At 63.3% G+C, this 16,108-nt stretch overlaps 5 non-coding genes across 5 annotated transcripts; all 5 read right to left on the reverse strand.

Moving 5' to 3' along the window:
• Positions 1-265: 265 nt before the first annotated feature.
• Positions 266-384, reverse strand: LOC142866502 (5S ribosomal RNA). The gene has a single exon (XR_012916483.1). It is a non-coding gene; the product is annotated as a 5S ribosomal RNA (ribosomal RNA).
• Positions 385-4,145: 3,761 nt separating this feature from the next.
• Positions 4,146-4,264, reverse strand: LOC142866503 (5S ribosomal RNA). The gene has a single exon (XR_012916484.1). It is a non-coding gene; the product is annotated as a 5S ribosomal RNA (ribosomal RNA).
• A 3,761-nt stretch (positions 4,265-8,025) lies between these two features.
• Positions 8,026-8,144, reverse strand: LOC142866504 (5S ribosomal RNA). The gene has a single exon (XR_012916485.1). It is a non-coding gene; the product is annotated as a 5S ribosomal RNA (ribosomal RNA).
• A 3,761-nt stretch (positions 8,145-11,905) lies between these two features.
• On the reverse strand, positions 11,906-12,024 carry LOC142866505 (5S ribosomal RNA). Its single transcript, XR_012916486.1, has one exon. It is a non-coding gene; the product is annotated as a 5S ribosomal RNA (ribosomal RNA).
• A 3,761-nt stretch (positions 12,025-15,785) lies between these two features.
• Positions 15,786-15,904, reverse strand: LOC142866506 (5S ribosomal RNA). Its single transcript, XR_012916487.1, has one exon. It is a non-coding gene; the product is annotated as a 5S ribosomal RNA (ribosomal RNA).
• Positions 15,905-16,108: the final 204 nt, after the last annotated feature.

Here is a 16,108-nt window from a genome sequence, read left to right on the forward strand (position 1 = left end):
CCCTCTCAGACTCTCAAGGTTTCCTCCAGCGTGTCGGTTCCCACAGAGCAGACCTTTGGTCTGAGACCTGACAGTCCAGATGCCACGCATGCTGCCGCGTGGCGGCGGTGTCGCGGCTTGGGACAAGAGGAGGCCCCACGGTGCGGGCTGGGGCGCCAGGCACCGCGGGCGGGCGCTGAGGGTGGGGGTGACCCCCACCCCGGGCCGCCGCCGCGCTCCCAGAAAGGGGACAGAACAAGAGGCAAAAAAAAAAAAAAAAAGCAGCAGCCTGTGGCACCCGGTATTCCCAGGCGGTCTCCCATCCAAGTACTAACCAGGCCCGACCCTGCTTAGCTTCCGAGACCAGACGAGATCGGGGGCGTTCAGGGTGGTGTGGCCCTAGACGGCGGCGGAGGGCGCCCCTGCCCCGCTCGAGAAGCCGAGCCTCTCTGGGCTTCCCCGCCGCCGCCTCCCGCCCCAGGCCCCGCGCCGGGCCGGGCCGTTTGAGTTCGCTGGCCGGGTCCCCCGGGCTCCCAGGGACGGGGGTGATGGGCGGGGCGGGGCGGGGCGGGGGGCTGTCTCTCTATACACACACACACACACTCACACTCACTCACACTCACACAAGATGCGCCTCCACGGCTGGACTCGCCAAGGTGGAGCCCTCCCAGCCCCCCTCGTCTCCTCGCCCGGCCTCCTTCACCTACCCGCTGCCCACCCCCAGCGCGTCGCTGCCTGCCACTGACTGCGCACGCGCGGGACGCTCGCCCTTTGACCCCAGCCAGGGGCCGCCCTCCCCCACAACCCCTTTCAGCTGCGCCCCCCCCTCGCCCTGTGGGTGGGCTGCCGCCTATTCCCCCGGGCCAGGGCTGGGGCACAGCCAGTGTATGGGGCGTCTCTCTCTGGGGATGTGTCCCATGGGTGGGGTGGGGTGGCGTGGTTTGGGGGGCGCTGAAGAAATCAGTCCCCTCCATCTCCTACCTCTGGAAAACGCCCAAGCCCGTGGAGAACTGCCGGCACCGCTTCGTGGGGGCCGGGACCCTCCTCCGTGTCCTAGTCCAAGGGGCCTGGGCCTGGCCGGGGCTGCATTGGACCCCGACCACCCTGGCGTGTGGACTCGCTAAAAATCGGCCATTAGATATTGGATTCCAGCTTCCTGGAGGTCATTTCACTAATGAGTGCACCGGAAAGAGTTTCCTAATCCATCTGTGAGGGTGGCAACTGAAAGAGAATTTTAAAGCTGACAGAATAGGCGAGGGAAGGCATAGGAGATTTCCACACCCAGCAAGGAAGACTTTCCCGAAATGGAAGAAAGAAACGAGCAAACAGAGACACCGGTAGCCCGCCCGGAAAAGAGTCTGCCCCTGAGAGAAAGCACCCTGACCAGGTTCACCCGTGGGTGGGTGGCGAGCTAGCGGCATTCAGAAGAGCGAGGCCCGCAGTCTGTGCGGAAGACACCTGCGCTCGGGTGTGTGTGGCGGCGCGATTCACAAGCAGCTCTAGACGTTAAACCAAGGAGAAGCCAGGGAGTTCCCAACGCCCCAGGTGTCCTCAGCCCACGACTGGCTGCTGTGGGAATGCGAAGCCCGGCTCCTTGTCTCAGAGCGGGGTTCCCAGGAGGATCAGGCTGAAGCTGGGACTTGGCCTCAAAGTGTCCCCTCGCACGGCCACCCCCTTCCCCTTCCTGCTCCTCTACTCCTGGTGCCCCTCCATCCAGGGGCCAGACCTTAAAGAGTCACCGCAAGAGAATCCTGGTCCCAAAGGAGCCTTCTGGGGGACCGGTGCTGAGAGAGGTTGTGGGCATGGCCCGCTGGGGCTCTGCCCGACCCAGGGCTGAGAGATGCCACCTCCCAGCTCTGGGTCCCTGCAGGAAGTGTTGGCAAGCACAGGGCCGGTCCTCCAAAGGCCCAGGTGCAGGGAGCCCAGGCCAAGCAGCCTGTGGAAGAAGCCACTTGCCGTGCCACCCCGGGAACAGGACTGCAGGCCCCGGCCCTTCCCACCTCCTCCTCCTCCTGCTCCTCCTCCTCCCCCCGCCCCGCCCCCACAGGGCACAGGGCTCAGAGACACCTCAGACTCTTGCTACCCAAAGTGCAAAGGGCATCAGTTGCTCCTCCAACCCCCCCCCCGCCCAGCAGACCACGTTGTCCAGCCAGCCCCCGGGCCTCCCTGGGGTGCCCAGCACAAAAGTGCAGACACCCACGGGACCCTCAGTCTCAGTTTTCGGAGGTTTTTGCCACTCTAAGGACCCGCAGGCCAGCTGGGCCTTCGGGCAGGACAGAGAGCCCCGGAATCCGACGGGGAGAGCTGCGTGTACGTCCCCATCAGGAGGCGGTCCCCACCTCCGCGGCTCTCCCCTTGCGGGGAGCGGCAGCCCAGCCGGCAGCCGCAGGGCCTCAGGGAAGACACCAGGCTGGGCCCCCGCGGCACAGCGGGGGCACGTCCCCCGCACTCACGCGACTTAGGGACGGCTGCTGGAGACTGCTGCGGCCACCCTGCTGCCGGGTTTCTGGAGGGCTTCCTGGAAGCAGCATCCACACCAAGCCCTTGGAAGGCCCAGGCGACGGAGGAGCCGGTCAGGCAGGGGCCGAGGACGGTGAGAGGCCGGGCGGGAAGGAGCGTGTCAGGCAGGGGCAGAGGACGGTGACCGGCCGGGCGGGGAGGAGCCGGTCAGGCGGGGGCCCAGGACAGTGACGGGTCTGGCCGGGGAGGAGTGCGTCAGGCAGGGGCAGAGGAGACGGGCTGGGTAAGGGTTAGGGTTACAGTTAGGGCACAATTCACAATCCCAAAGACGTGGAAGCGACCCGAGTGCCCATCCATCCAGGAGTGCATCAATAAAATGTGGCGCGTGGACACCACGGAGTGCCATTCGGCTGTGAGGAGCAGCGGTGAGAGGGCGCCTCTCGTGTTCTCCTGGCCAGAGCTGGAACCCGTTCCAGTAAGCCAGGTAGCCCAAGAATGGACACACGAGCACCAGGTGAGCGCGCTCACCAGCAAATTGGTACGAACGGATGGACGCCTAAGTGGACAGAGAGGAGTCACCTTCATCGGGTGGGTGTCGGGCGGGTGGGGGGAGGGGAGGGGCATACACATCCATTAGGCATGGGGTGGGTGCGCACCGACTGGGGGATGGGCGCACTTGAAGCTCTGACCCGAGGGGGGAGGCTTGGAGAGGGCAAGGCACCCGACCTTAACATTGGTACCCCCACAATACGCTGGAACAACATGAGAGGTATATGAATAAGAACACAGGGGGGGCCGGGCGCGGTGGCTCACGCCTGTAATCCTAGCTCTCTGGGAGGCCGAGGCGGGCGGATTGCTCCAGGTCAGGAGTTCGAAACCAGCCTGAGCAAGAGCGAGACCCCGTCTCTACTAAAAATAGAAAGAAATTAATTGGCCAACTAATATATATAGAAAAACACAGCCGGGCGTGGTGGTGCATGCCTGTAGTCCCAACTACTCGGGAGGCTGAGGCAGCAGGATTGCTTGAGCCCGGAGATTGAGGTTGCTGTGAGCTAGGCTGACGCCATGGCACTCACTCTAGCCTGGGCAGCAAAACGAGACTCTGTCTCAAAAAAAAAAAAAAAAAAAGAACACAGGGGGGAGGGGGGCACGGGCAACACATGTCACCTGAATACTTGTACTCCCATCATCTGCTTGAAGAGAGAGAGAAAAGAAAATGCAATCCTAGAGGTAAGAGACACTTTTTAAAAATAATGAATCCGAAGAGAAAAGTAAAAGGAGGCCTGTGGAGCAGGTCTGGGTGTGACTCCGGATCCCCCAACATCAGGTGCCACCACCAAAGATTCCTGCGTGTAGCCCATAGAACCCCAAAAGCAACGGGACGAGTTCTGGTCACATACTCCCTCAAAATGACATCCTGGCCTTCTTCTGGAACTCCCTCCCCTCTCAGACTCTCAAGGTTTCCTCCAGCGTGTCGGTTCCCACAGAGCAGACCTTTGGTCTGAGACCTGACAGTCCAGATGCCACGCATGCTGCCGCGTGGCGGCGGTGTCGCGGCTTGGGACAAGAGGAGGCCCCACGGTGCGGGCTGGGGCGCCAGGCACCGCGGGCGGGCGCTGAGGGTGGGGGTGACCCCCACCCCGGGCCGCCGCCGCGCTCCCAGAAAGGGGACAGAACAAGAGGCAAAAAAAAAAAAAAAAAGCAGCAGCCTGTGGCACCCGGTATTCCCAGGCGGTCTCCCATCCAAGTACTAACCAGGCCCGACCCTGCTTAGCTTCCGAGACCAGACGAGATCGGGGGCGTTCAGGGTGGTGTGGCCCTAGACGGCGGCGGAGGGCGCCCCTGCCCCGCTCGAGAAGCCGAGCCTCTCTGGGCTTCCCCGCCGCCGCCTCCCGCCCCAGGCCCCGCGCCGGGCCGGGCCGGTTGAGTTCGCTGGCCGGGTCCCCCGGGCTCCCAGGGACGGGGGTGATGGGCGGGGCGGGGCGGGGCGGGGGGCTGTCTCTCTATACACACACACACACACTCACACTCACTCACACTCACACAAGATGCGCCTCCACGGCTGGACTCGCCAAGGTGGAGCCCTCCCAGCCCCCCTCGTCTCCTCGCCCGGCCTCCTTCACCTACCCGCTGCCCACCCCCAGCGCGTCGCTGCCTGCCGCTGACTGCGCACGCGTGGGACGCTCGCCCTTTGACCCCAGCCAGGGGCCGCCCTCCCCCACAACCCCTTTCAGCTGCGCCCCCCCCTCGCCCTGTGGGTGGGCTGCCGCCTATTCCCCCGGGCCAGGGCTGGGGCACAGCCAGTGTATGGGGCGTCTCTCTCTGGGGATGTGTCCCATGGGTGGGGTGGGGTGGCGTGGTTTGGGGGGCGCTGAAGAAATCAGTCCCCTCCATCTCCTACCTCTGGAAAACGCCCAAGCCCGTGGAGAACTGCCGGCACCGCTTCGTGGGGGCCGGGACCCTCCTCCGTGTCCTAGTCCAAGGGGCCTGGGCCTGGCCGGGGCTGCATTGGACCCCGACCACCCTGGCGTGTGGACTCGCTAAAAATCGGCCATTAGATATTGGATTCCAGCTTCCTGGAGGTCATTTCACTAATGAGTGCACCGGAAAGAGTTTCCTAATCCATCTGTGAGGGTGGCAACTGAAAGAGAATTTTAAAGCTGACAGAATAGGCGAGGGAAGGCATAGGAGATTTCCACACCCAGCAAGGAAGACTTTCCCGAAATGGAAGAAAGAAACGAGCAAACAGAGACACCGGTAGCCCGCCCGGAAAAGAGTCTGCCCCTGAGAGAAAGCACCCTGACCAGGTTCACCCGTGGGTGGGTGGCGAGCTAGCGGCATTCAGAAGAGCGAGGCCCGCAGTCTGTGCGGAAGACACCTGCGCTCGGGTGTGTGTGGCGGCGCGATTCACAAGCAGCTCTAGACGTTAAACCAAGGAGAAGCCAGGGAGTTCCCAACGCCCCAGGTGTCCTCAGCCCACGACTGGCTGCTGTGGGAATGCGAAGCCCGGCTCCTTGTCTCAGAGCGGGGTTCCCAGGAGGATCAGGCTGAAGCTGGGACTTGGCCTCAAAGTGTCCCCTCGCACGGCCACCCCCTTCCCCTTCCTGCTCCTCTACTCCTGGTGCCCCTCCATCCAGGGGCCAGACCTTAAAGAGTCACCGCAAGAGAATCCTGGTCCCAAAGGAGCCTTCTGGGGGACCGGTGCTGAGAGAGGTTGTGGGCATGGCCCGCTGGGGCTCTGCCCGACCCAGGGCTGAGAGATGCCACCTCCCAGCTCTGGGTCCCTGCAGGAAGTGTTGGCAAGCACAGGGCCGGTCCTCCAAAGGCCCAGGTGCAGGGAGCCCAGGCCAAGCAGCCTGTGGAAGAAGCCACTTGCCGTGCCACCCCGGGAACAGGACTGCAGGCCCCGGCCCTTCCCACCTCCTCCTCCTCCTGCTCCTCCTCCTCCCCCCGCCCCGCCCCCACAGGGCACAGGGCTCAGAGACACCTCAGACTCTTGCTACCCAAAGTGCAAAGGGCATCAGTTGCTCCTCCAACCCCCCCCCCGCCCAGCAGACCACGTTGTCCAGCCAGCCCCCGGGCCTCCCTGGGGTGCCCAGCACAAAAGTGCAGACACCCACGGGACCCTCAGTCTCAGTTTTCGGAGGTTTTTGCCACTCTAAGGACCCGCAGGCCAGCTGGGCCTTCGGGCAGGACAGAGAGCCCCGGAATCCGACGGGGAGAGCTGCGTGTACGTCCCCATCAGGAGGCGGTCCCCACCTCCGCGGCTCTCCCCTTGCGGGGAGCGGCAGCCCAGCCGGCAGCCGCAGGGCCTCAGGGAAGACACCAGGCTGGGCCCCCGCGGCACAGCGGGGGCACGTCCCCCGCACTCACGCGACTTAGGGACGGCTGCTGGAGACTGCTGCGGCCACCCTGCTGCCGGGTTTCTGGAGGGCTTCCTGGAAGCAGCATCCACACCAAGCCCTTGGAAGGCCCAGGCGACGGAGGAGCCGGTCAGGCAGGGGCCGAGGACGGTGAGAGGCCGGGCGGGAAGGAGCGTGTCAGGCAGGGGCAGAGGACGGTGACCGGCCGGGCGGGGAGGAGCCGGTCAGGCGGGGGCCCAGGACAGTGACGGGTCTGGCCGGGGAGGAGTGCGTCAGGCAGGGGCAGAGGAGACGGGCTGGGTAAGGGTTAGGGTTACAGTTAGGGCACAATTCACAATCCCAAAGACGTGGAAGCGACCCGAGTGCCCATCCATCCAGGAGTGCATCAATAAAATGTGGCGCGTGGACACCACGGAGTGCCATTCGGCTGTGAGGAGCAGCGGTGAGAGGGCGCCTCTCGTGTTCTCCTGGCCAGAGCTGGAACCCGTTCCAGTAAGCCAGGTAGCCCAAGAATGGACACACGAGCACCAGGTGAGCGCGCTCACCAGCAAATTGGTACGAACGGATGGACGCCTAAGTGGACAGAGAGGAGTCACCTTCATCGGGTGGGTGTCGGGCGGGTGGGGGGAGGGGAGGGGCATACACATCCATTAGGCATGGGGTGGGTGCGCACCGACTGGGGGATGGGCGCACTTGAAGCTCTGACCCGAGGGGGGAGGCTTGGAGAGGGCAAGGCACCCGACCTTAACATTGGTACCCCCACAATACGCTGGAACAACATGAGAGGTATATGAATAAGAACACAGGGGGGGCCGGGCGCGGTGGCTCACGCCTGTAATCCTAGCTCTCTGGGAGGCCGAGGCGGGCGGATTGCTCCAGGTCAGGAGTTCGAAACCAGCCTGAGCAAGAGCGAGACCCCGTCTCTACTAAAAATAGAAAGAAATTAATTGGCCAACTAATATATATAGAAAAACACAGCCGGGCGTGGTGGTGCATGCCTGTAGTCCCAACTACTCGGGAGGCTGAGGCAGCAGGATTGCTTGAGCCCGGAGATTGAGGTTGCTGTGAGCTAGGCTGACGCCATGGCACTCACTCTAGCCTGGGCAGCAAAACGAGACTCTGTCTCAAAAAAAAAAAAAAAAAAAGAACACAGGGGGGAGGGGGGCACGGGCAACACATGTCACCTGAATACTTGTACTCCCATCATCTGCTTGAAGAGAGAGAGAAAAGAAAATGCAATCCTAGAGGTAAGAGACACTTTTTAAAAATAATGAATCCGAAGAGAAAAGTAAAAGGAGGCCTGTGGAGCAGGTCTGGGTGTGACTCCGGATCCCCCAACATCAGGTGCCACCACCAAAGATTCCTGCGTGTAGCCCATAGAACCCCAAAAGCAACGGGACGAGTTCTGGTCACATACTCCCTCAAAATGACATCCTGGCCTTCTTCTGGAACTCCCTCCCCTCTCAGACTCTCAAGGTTTCCTCCAGCGTGTCGGTTCCCACAGAGCAGACCTTTGGTCTGAGACCTGACAGTCCAGATGCCACGCATGCTGCCGCGTGGCGGCGGTGTCGCGGCTTGGGACAAGAGGAGGCCCCACGGTGCGGGCTGGGGCGCCAGGCACCGCGGGCGGGCGCTGAGGGTGGGGGTGACCCCCACCCCGGGCCGCCGCCGCGCTCCCAGAAAGGGGACAGAACAAGAGGCAAAAAAAAAAAAAAAAAGCAGCAGCCTGTGGCACCCGGTATTCCCAGGCGGTCTCCCATCCAAGTACTAACCAGGCCCGACCCTGCTTAGCTTCCGAGACCAGACGAGATCGGGGGCGTTCAGGGTGGTGTGGCCCTAGACGGCGGCGGAGGGCGCCCCTGCCCCGCTCGAGAAGCCGAGCCTCTCTGGGCTTCCCCGCCGCCGCCTCCCGCCCCAGGCCCCGCGCCGGGCCGGGCCGGTTGAGTTCGCTGGCCGGGTCCCCCGGGCTCCCAGGGACGGGGGTGATGGGCGGGGCGGGGCGGGGCGGGGGGCTGTCTCTCTATACACACACACACACACTCACACTCACTCACACTCACACAAGATGCGCCTCCACGGCTGGACTCGCCAAGGTGGAGCCCTCCCAGCCCCCCTCGTCTCCTCGCCCGGCCTCCTTCACCTACCCGCTGCCCACCCCCAGCGCGTCGCTGCCTGCCGCTGACTGCGCACGCGTGGGACGCTCGCCCTTTGACCCCAGCCAGGGGCCGCCCTCCCCCACAACCCCTTTCAGCTGCGCCCCCCCCTCGCCCTGTGGGTGGGCTGCCGCCTATTCCCCCGGGCCAGGGCTGGGGCACAGCCAGTGTATGGGGCGTCTCTCTCTGGGGATGTGTCCCATGGGTGGGGTGGGGTGGCGTGGTTTGGGGGGCGCTGAAGAAATCAGTCCCCTCCATCTCCTACCTCTGGAAAACGCCCAAGCCCGTGGAGAACTGCCGGCACCGCTTCGTGGGGGCCGGGACCCTCCTCCGTGTCCTAGTCCAAGGGGCCTGGGCCTGGCCGGGGCTGCATTGGACCCCGACCACCCTGGCGTGTGGACTCGCTAAAAATCGGCCATTAGATATTGGATTCCAGCTTCCTGGAGGTCATTTCACTAATGAGTGCACCGGAAAGAGTTTCCTAATCCATCTGTGAGGGTGGCAACTGAAAGAGAATTTTAAAGCTGACAGAATAGGCGAGGGAAGGCATAGGAGATTTCCACACCCAGCAAGGAAGACTTTCCCGAAATGGAAGAAAGAAACGAGCAAACAGAGACACCGGTAGCCCGCCCGGAAAAGAGTCTGCCCCTGAGAGAAAGCACCCTGACCAGGTTCACCCGTGGGTGGGTGGCGAGCTAGCGGCATTCAGAAGAGCGAGGCCCGCAGTCTGTGCGGAAGACACCTGCGCTCGGGTGTGTGTGGCGGCGCGATTCACAAGCAGCTCTAGACGTTAAACCAAGGAGAAGCCAGGGAGTTCCCAACGCCCCAGGTGTCCTCAGCCCACGACTGGCTGCTGTGGGAATGCGAAGCCCGGCTCCTTGTCTCAGAGCGGGGTTCCCAGGAGGATCAGGCTGAAGCTGGGACTTGGCCTCAAAGTGTCCCCTCGCACGGCCACCCCCTTCCCCTTCCTGCTCCTCTACTCCTGGTGCCCCTCCATCCAGGGGCCAGACCTTAAAGAGTCACCGCAAGAGAATCCTGGTCCCAAAGGAGCCTTCTGGGGGACCGGTGCTGAGAGAGGTTGTGGGCATGGCCCGCTGGGGCTCTGCCCGACCCAGGGCTGAGAGATGCCACCTCCCAGCTCTGGGTCCCTGCAGGAAGTGTTGGCAAGCACAGGGCCGGTCCTCCAAAGGCCCAGGTGCAGGGAGCCCAGGCCAAGCAGCCTGTGGAAGAAGCCACTTGCCGTGCCACCCCGGGAACAGGACTGCAGGCCCCGGCCCTTCCCACCTCCTCCTCCTCCTGCTCCTCCTCCTCCCCCCGCCCCGCCCCCACAGGGCACAGGGCTCAGAGACACCTCAGACTCTTGCTACCCAAAGTGCAAAGGGCATCAGTTGCTCCTCCAACCCCCCCCCCGCCCAGCAGACCACGTTGTCCAGCCAGCCCCCGGGCCTCCCTGGGGTGCCCAGCACAAAAGTGCAGACACCCACGGGACCCTCAGTCTCAGTTTTCGGAGGTTTTTGCCACTCTAAGGACCCGCAGGCCAGCTGGGCCTTCGGGCAGGACAGAGAGCCCCGGAATCCGACGGGGAGAGCTGCGTGTACGTCCCCATCAGGAGGCGGTCCCCACCTCCGCGGCTCTCCCCTTGCGGGGAGCGGCAGCCCAGCCGGCAGCCGCAGGGCCTCAGGGAAGACACCAGGCTGGGCCCCCGCGGCACAGCGGGGGCACGTCCCCCGCACTCACGCGACTTAGGGACGGCTGCTGGAGACTGCTGCGGCCACCCTGCTGCCGGGTTTCTGGAGGGCTTCCTGGAAGCAGCATCCACACCAAGCCCTTGGAAGGCCCAGGCGACGGAGGAGCCGGTCAGGCAGGGGCCGAGGACGGTGAGAGGCCGGGCGGGAAGGAGCGTGTCAGGCAGGGGCAGAGGACGGTGACCGGCCGGGCGGGGAGGAGCCGGTCAGGCGGGGGCCCAGGACAGTGACGGGTCTGGCCGGGGAGGAGTGCGTCAGGCAGGGGCAGAGGAGACGGGCTGGGTAAGGGTTAGGGTTACAGTTAGGGCACAATTCACAATCCCAAAGACGTGGAAGCGACCCGAGTGCCCATCCATCCAGGAGTGCATCAATAAAATGTGGCGCGTGGACACCACGGAGTGCCATTCGGCTGTGAGGAGCAGCGGTGAGAGGGCGCCTCTCGTGTTCTCCTGGCCAGAGCTGGAACCCGTTCCAGTAAGCCAGGTAGCCCAAGAATGGACACACGAGCACCAGGTGAGCGCGCTCACCAGCAAATTGGTACGAACGGATGGACGCCTAAGTGGACAGAGAGGAGTCACCTTCATCGGGTGGGTGTCGGGCGGGTGGGGGGAGGGGAGGGGCATACACATCCATTAGGCATGGGGTGGGTGCGCACCGACTGGGGGATGGGCGCACTTGAAGCTCTGACCCGAGGGGGGAGGCTTGGAGAGGGCAAGGCACCCGACCTTAACATTGGTACCCCCACAATACGCTGGAACAACATGAGAGGTATATGAATAAGAACACAGGGGGGGCCGGGCGCGGTGGCTCACGCCTGTAATCCTAGCTCTCTGGGAGGCCGAGGCGGGCGGATTGCTCCAGGTCAGGAGTTCGAAACCAGCCTGAGCAAGAGCGAGACCCCGTCTCTACTAAAAATAGAAAGAAATTAATTGGCCAACTAATATATATAGAAAAACACAGCCGGGCGTGGTGGTGCATGCCTGTAGTCCCAACTACTCGGGAGGCTGAGGCAGCAGGATTGCTTGAGCCCGGAGATTGAGGTTGCTGTGAGCTAGGCTGACGCCATGGCACTCACTCTAGCCTGGGCAGCAAAACGAGACTCTGTCTCAAAAAAAAAAAAAAAAAAAGAACACAGGGGGGAGGGGGGCACGGGCAACACATGTCACCTGAATACTTGTACTCCCATCATCTGCTTGAAGAGAGAGAGAAAAGAAAATGCAATCCTAGAGGTAAGAGACACTTTTTAAAAATAATGAATCCGAAGAGAAAAGTAAAAGGAGGCCTGTGGAGCAGGTCTGGGTGTGACTCCGGATCCCCCAACATCAGGTGCCACCACCAAAGATTCCTGCGTGTAGCCCATAGAACCCCAAAAGCAACGGGACGAGTTCTGGTCACATACTCCCTCAAAATGACATCCTGGCCTTCTTCTGGAACTCCCTCCCCTCTCAGACTCTCAAGGTTTCCTCCAGCGTGTCGGTTCCCACAGAGCAGACCTTTGGTCTGAGACCTGACAGTCCAGATGCCACGCATGCTGCCGCGTGGCGGCGGTGTCGCGGCTTGGGACAAGAGGAGGCCCCACGGTGCGGGCTGGGGCGCCAGGCACCGCGGGCGGGCGCTGAGGGTGGGGGTGACCCCCACCCCGGGCCGCCGCCGCGCTCCCAGAAAGGGGACAGAACAAGAGGCAAAAAAAAAAAAAAAAAGCAGCAGCCTGTGGCACCCGGTATTCCCAGGCGGTCTCCCATCCAAGTACTAACCAGGCCCGACCCTGCTTAGCTTCCGAGACCAGACGAGATCGGGGGCGTTCAGGGTGGTGTGGCCCTAGACGGCGGCGGAGGGCGCCCCTGCCCCGCTCGAGAAGCCGAGCCTCTCTGGGCTTCCCCGCCGCCGCCTCCCGCCCCAGGCCCCGCGCCGGGCCGGGCCGGTTGAGTTCGCTGGCCGGGTCCCCCGGGCTCCCAGGGACGGGGGTGATGGGCGGGGCGGGGCGGGGCGGGGGGCTGTCTCTCTATACACACACACACACACTCACACTCACTCACACTCACACAAGATGCGCCTCCACGGCTGGACTCGCCAAGGTGGAGCCCTCCCAGCCCCCCTCGTCTCCTCGCCCGGCCTCCTTCACCTACCCGCTGCCCACCCCCAGCGCGTCGCTGCCTGCCGCTGACTGCGCACGCGTGGGACGCTCGCCCTTTGACCCCAGCCAGGGGCCGCCCTCCCCCACAACCCCTTTCAGCTGCGCCCCCCCCTCGCCCTGTGGGTGGGCTGCCGCCTATTCCCCCGGGCCAGGGCTGGGGCACAGCCAGTGTATGGGGCGTCTCTCTCTGGGGATGTGTCCCATGGGTGGGGTGGGGTGGCGTGGTTTGGGGGGCGCTGAAGAAATCAGTCCCCTCCATCTCCTACCTCTGGAAAACGCCCAAGCCCGTGGAGAACTGCCGGCACCGCTTCGTGGGGGCCGGGACCCTCCTCCGTGTCCTAGTCCAAGGGGCCTGGGCCTGGCCGGGGCTGCATTGGACCCCGACCACCCTGGCGTGTGGACTCGCTAAAAATCGGCCATTAGATATTGGATTCCAGCTTCCTGGAGGTCATTTCACTAATGAGTGCACCGGAAAGAGTTTCCTAATCCATCTGTGAGGGTGGCAACTGAAAGAGAATTTTAAAGCTGACAGAATAGGCGAGGGAAGGCATAGGAGATTTCCACACCCAGCAAGGAAGACTTTCCCGAAATGGAAGAAAGAAACGAGCAAACAGAGACACCGGTAGCCCGCCCGGAAAAGAGTCTGCCCCTGAGAGAAAGCACCCTGACCAGGTTCACCCGTGGGTGGGTGGCGAGCTAGCGGCATTCAGAAGAGCGAGGCCCGCAGTCTGTGCGGAAGACACCTGCGCTCGGGTGTGTGTGGCGGCGCGATTCACAAGCAGCTCTAGACGTTAAACCAAGGAGAAGCCAGGGAGTTCCCAACGCCCCAGGTGTCCTCAGCCCACGACTGGCTGCTGTGGGAATGCGAAGCCCGGCTCCTTGTCTCAGAGCGGGGTTCCCAGGAGGATCAGGCTGAAGCTGGGACTTGGCCTCAAAGTGTCCCCTCGCACGGCCACCCCCTTCCCCTTCCTGCTCCTCTACTCCTGGTGCCCCTCCATCCAGGGGCCAGACCTTAAAGAGTCACCGCAAGAGAATCCTGGTCCCAAAGGAGCCTTCTGGGGGACCGGTGCTGAGAGAGGTTGTGGGCATGGCCCGCTGGGGCTCTGCCCGACCCAGGGCTGAGAGATGCCACCTCCCAGCTCTGGGTCCCTGCAGGAAGTGTTGGCAAGCACAGGGCCGGTCCTCCAAAGGCCCAGGTGCAGGGAGCCCAGGCCAAGCAGCCTGTGGAAGAAGCCACTTGCCGTGCCACCCCGGGAACAGGACTGCAGGCCCCGGCCCTTCCCACCTCCTCCTCCTCCTGCTCCTCCTCCTCCCCCCGCCCCGCCCCCACAGGGCACAGGGCTCAGAGACACCTCAGACTCTTGCTACCCAAAGTGCAAAGGGCATCAGTTGCTCCTCCAACCCCCCCCCCGCCCAGCAGACCACGTTGTCCAGCCAGCCCCCGGGCCTCCCTGGGGTGCCCAGCACAAAAGTGCAGACACCCACGGGACCCTCAGTCTCAGTTTTCGGAGGTTTTTGCCACTCTAAGGACCCGCAGGCCAGCTGGGCCTTCGGGCAGGACAGAGAGCCCCGGAATCCGACGGGGAGAGCTGCGTGTACGTCCCCATCAGGAGGCGGTCCCCACCTCCGCGGCTCTCCCCTTGCGGGGAGCGGCAGCCCAGCCGGCAGCCGCAGGGCCTCAGGGAAGACACCAGGCTGGGCCCCCGCGGCACAGCGGGGGCACGTCCCCCGCACTCACGCGACTTAGGGACGGCTGCTGGAGACTGCTGCGGCCACCCTGCTGCCGGGTTTCTGGAGGGCTTCCTGGAAGCAGCATCCACACCAAGCCCTTGGAAGGCCCAGGCGACGGAGGAGCCGGTCAGGCAGGGGCCGAGGACGGTGAGAGGCCGGGCGGGAAGGAGCGTGTCAGGCAGGGGCAGAGGACGGTGACCGGCCGGGCGGGGAGGAGCCGGTCAGGCGGGGGCCCAGGACAGTGACGGGTCTGGCCGGGGAGGAGTGCGTCAGGCAGGGGCAGAGGAGACGGGCTGGGTAAGGGTTAGGGTTACAGTTAGGGCACAATTCACAATCCCAAAGACGTGGAAGCGACCCGAGTGCCCATCCATCCAGGAGTGCATCAATAAAATGTGGCGCGTGGACACCACGGAGTGCCATTCGGCTGTGAGGAGCAGCGGTGAGAGGGCGCCTCTCGTGTTCTCCTGGCCAGAGCTGGAACCCGTTCCAGTAAGCCAGGTAGCCCAAGAATGGACACACGAGCACCAGGTGAGCGCGCTCACCAGCAAATTGGTACGAACGGATGGACGCCTAAGTGGACAGAGAGGAGTCACCTTCATCGGGTGGGTGTCGGGCGGGTGGGGGGAGGGGAGGGGCATACACATCCATTAGGCATGGGGTGGGTGCGCACCGACTGGGGGATGGGCGCACTTGAAGCTCTGACCCGAGGGGGGAGGCTTGGAGAGGGCAAGGCACCCGACCTTAACATTGGTACCCCCACAATACGCTGGAACAACATGAGAGGTATATGAATAAGAACACAGGGGGGGCCGGGCGCGGTGGCTCACGCCTGTAATCCTAGCTCTCTGGGAGGCCGAGGCGGGCGGATTGCTCCAGGTCAGGAGTTCGAAACCAGCCTGAGCAAGAGCGAGACCCCGTCTCTACTAAAAATAGAAAGAAATTAATTGGCCAACTAATATATATAGAAAAACACAGCCGGGCGTGGTGGTGCATGCCTGTAGTCCCAACTACTCGGGAGGCTGAGGCAGCAGGATTGCTTGAGCCCGGAGATTGAGGTTGCTGTGAGCTAGGCTGACGCCATGGCACTCACTCTAGCCTGGGCAGCAAAACGAGACTCTGTCTCAAAAAAAAAAAAAAAAAAAGAACACAGGGGGGAGGGGGGCACGGGCAACACATGTCACCTGAATACTTGTACTCCCATCATCTGCTTGAAGAGAGAGAGAAAAGAAAATGCAATCCTAGAGGTAAGAGACACTTTTTAAAAATAATGAATCCGAAGAGAAAAGTAAAAGGAGGCCTGTGGAGCAGGTCTGGGTGTGACTCCGGATCCCCCAACATCAGGTGCCACCACCAAAGATTCCTGCGTGTAGCCCATAGAACCCCAAAAGCAACGGGACGAGTTCTGGTCACATACTCCCTCAAAATGACATCCTGGCCTTCTTCTGGAACTCCCTCCCCTCTCAGACTCTCAAGGTTTCCTCCAGCGTGTCGGTTCCCACAGAGCAGACCTTTGGTCTGAGACCTGACAGTCCAGATGCCACGCATGCTGCCGCGTGGCGGCGGTGTCGCGGCTTGGGACAAGAGGAGGCCCCACGGTGCGGGCTGGGGCGCCAGGCACCGCGGGCGGGCGCTGAGGGTGGGGGTGACCCCCACCCCGGGCCGCCGCCGCGCTCCCAGAAAGGGGACAGAACAAGAGGCAAAAAAAAAAAAAAAAAGCAGCAGCCTGTGGCACCCGGTATTCCCAGGCGGTCTCCCATCCAAGTACTAACCAGGCCCGACCCTGCTTAGCTTCCGAGACCAGACGAGATCGGGGGCGTTCAGGGTGGTGTGGCCCTAGACGGCGGCGGAGGGCGCCCCTGCCCCGCTCGAGAAGCCGAGCCTCTCTGGGCTTCCCCGCCGCCGCCTCCCGCCCCAGGCCCCGCGCCGGGCCGGGCCGGTTGAGTTCGCTGGCCGGGTCCCCCGGGCTCCCAGGGACGGGGGTGATGGGCGGGGCGGGGCGGGGCGGGGGGCTGTCTCTCTATACACACACACACACACTCACAC

The sequence above is a fragment of the Microcebus murinus genome, unplaced genomic scaffold (genome assembly GCF_040939455.1).
Source record: "Microcebus murinus isolate Inina unplaced genomic scaffold, M.murinus_Inina_mat1.0 scaf006_hap2_Mmur4.0, whole genome shotgun sequence".
Classification (NCBI taxonomy): Eukaryota; Metazoa; Chordata; class Mammalia; order Primates; family Cheirogaleidae; genus Microcebus; species Microcebus murinus.